Source organism: Prenolepis imparis, unplaced genomic scaffold, assembly GCF_030444845.1.
Source record: "Prenolepis imparis isolate NDT839.2.m4 unplaced genomic scaffold, iyPreImpa1.0 SCAF_10, whole genome shotgun sequence".
Lineage (NCBI taxonomy): Eukaryota > Metazoa > Arthropoda > Insecta > Hymenoptera > Formicidae > Prenolepis > Prenolepis imparis.
In genome coordinates this window covers 1,670,592-1,673,545 of record NW_028141168.1, presented here as the reverse complement: position 1 = coordinate 1,673,545, position 2,954 = coordinate 1,670,592, and the positions used below count along the sequence as shown (strand labels likewise).

Genomic DNA, 2,954 nt, shown 5'->3' with positions numbered 1-2,954 from the left:
TGGTTGGATACAAAGAAACGTATAGTATAGGCAGTCGGATTCTGTGGCCTTCGAACCTGCATTTTTTCGCTTCATTTACCATCTTTTATTCTATATACGCTGCTTTACGAATTGCTCGCTTTTCTCACTGCGCCGCAGGGATTATATGATGATGACAAAGTCGTGTTTTCTTCGATATGCTATTTCCTAAAACATATAGCAAGGAACTTCATAACTATACATATAAATATACATTATATATTTACATTTATACTATATACATTTATATTGTAATATATACATTTTGTTTATATGTGTACAAAAAATTGTATACATACTTTCTCTCTTGACGAGCTTTGGCCTGTACGAGCCATTTTGCGATGATTCTAGCAATCTCTGTCTCAGTAACATCCTTGTAATGAACGCGAACAGTTTCTATTGTAAATTTAATAAATTATTAGCAAATTACTATCACTTTATAAGTTAACATAATCAAAAAAAAGTTAAGTCTTCAAAATCTAAAACAGTACAACACTTACTAAGTATGATTTTGTACAAAATCAAATCCTGAAAAGCCTTTTTCTTTCTCGCTCCGACTAAGCTGTACATTTGAGCCAAAGGATTAGTTATCAACTTTTTTAATACATTAATGGTGCAAGAATGCACATCGACACCTCCTAAGCCTTTTAATGTATGTATCTATGATATAAAATAAATAATTTAAGAAATGTTCAAAGTGTTCTTCGCATCAAGATTAATAATATTTCAGAATTTTTAAATTAAATGAATTTAGAAAATAATAACATACCATGCTTTCAAAAAATTCCTTTTTCTCCAATTTTTCTTCTAAAATATTCAGTGCAAATTCGTCGCGTAAAGGTAATTCTATTTCTTCATCGTCGAGGATGCTATCTTCCTCACGTCTGTCAAAAGGAAAACGGCATTGCTCTTCATGAACCTTCAACCTTTTGTCCACCATATTTATTTTATGTAGAATAATGTTCAATTTGCGAAGAATTGATGTGGAGATTTCTGTACGAAGATCTGCACAAGGAAAAATAAATTTTAAGTTCTTTATATGCACACACATAGAAAAGTAGGCTATATTGCTTTTTAACTATGCTTAGTTGATTAAAGATTTACCTGTGTTACTACATGATGGAGATTGTTGTTCCATACAAATATCAGATTGTATGCTACTGGCAGGAGTATTCTTCTTTGTATTGTATTTATTAAAATCATAAAGCGATGAATCTACTATAGGAGTATTATTGCTTCCAAGTTTATTGCTTTCAAGTTTATTGTCAAATATCTGTTTCTTTGCTTTCTTTTCCGGTACTACATTCCGTGTAGTCTGTCGCTGTTCCTTTTCAACTTGTATTGTGGGTAAAAGCGGAATTTCTTTACAGGTTATTTCTTGGCTTGTACATGATTCATTTTCAGAATCAGAAGTGTAGTATTTTCTCTTTGCCCTCTCACGTCTACGCAATTTTTTTTCATTATTATCTTTCTCAGAAGTATCAATATCCGAAAACTGTTCAGCGAGTTTTAGTTTTTGCCTACCGGATGCATATGTATCTGAAATAATATAGTATCTAATGAAATAAGTCTGTATGCTGTATATTATTAATATTGAACATAAAGGTGTTGTGAAAAATAGATTAGAAAAAAAAATAAATTCCTCTAGTGGAAAAAATTTTTGTGATATTTCTAATAACTCATAACCATTTTTATACCTTTTTATCTGTCAATAATAAGAAAGTATATATTGTAATATTTGAAATTAAAAAATCTTACATATTCAACGCGAGATGCCTGTTAAGTTCGGACGGATGGTTGGTTCAGGCAGTATTTATTGCATCCTTTATTTTACAATACGAATACTTAATATAAAGTTTAAAAGACAAACACATTTTCTGTACAAACTCTTTTTTCGAAACATTAATTTTAGTGACATTTTTTCACTGATGTCATGGGGAAAGGGTAAATATAAAGATAATTATAAAAACAACATAATTATCATTATACAAAAAACATAAGGACATTTACCAACAATTTAAGCTGTAAATTGAAAGAAATATAATATATAGTACCTGCTGTACTGAAAATTCGTAATATATTATATGATGACCACTTGCAAGTGTCCGGATGTTCTTCATTAAAAATGGCCTAATTAATTTTTTCTTGTTTTGTGTAATTTGGCCAAAAACATCTTTTATTATCGTCAAAAATCCATAACGTAGGAGCAAGTTGAATCCCGTCCTCAAACTCTATTATCGAGAATCTTCTCATCTTTCGATTCAATGTATAAATAAAAATACTGTAATAAAAACCACAAATATTATAATTAGAATATACTATATTATATTACAGGTAATAAAGGATAATGAATCGAGAAATAGATATTTGTATATGTATATCATGGATGCAAAGGAAAAATAAGAAGTAGATATATATATATATATATATAAATTATTTAAAATTAATGTGTTTATATTTAATAATATGAATTCTGTATACCTATAGTTTGAAATATTTAATACTGGAACAGTTTGAGCCACACTTTGGCATTTTATAATTACAAATATCTTGAAATTAGGTTAAAATTATAAAAGCTAATTATATTAATATTTTTAAAAAAATCTTGCATGCAAGCGAACAAGCGCATATGTGTCAAGATTATAGTAGGAATACTATGCCGGTTCTAACCCAGGTCCTCTGAGGGGGATGCGGGGCGCGGGGGGTTCTCAGTGGCGAGGGGTATGACGTCACGCGGGGCGGGGGTATCTCGTAGGCGCGGGGGCTGACGTCACGCGGGTGGAGGGGGATGTTTCGACAAAGGAGGGGGAGTTTTCTGAGTGCAATATTTGTAGATGGTATCTTTACGACTTTTTTATGAGGAGTCTTAGACATTTTCCCCAAAAAGGTATAGAACAAGCGCCGATGATTGACAATTTTGTACCCTCGTTAATATA

At 31.0% G+C, this 2,954-nt stretch overlaps 1 pseudogene; it reads right to left on the bottom strand.

Annotated features, from left to right (window-relative positions):
• LOC145941901 (uncharacterized) lies at window positions 1–2,271 on the bottom strand (annotated as a pseudogene).
• Between the last annotated feature and the right edge of the window lie 683 nt (window positions 2,272–2,954).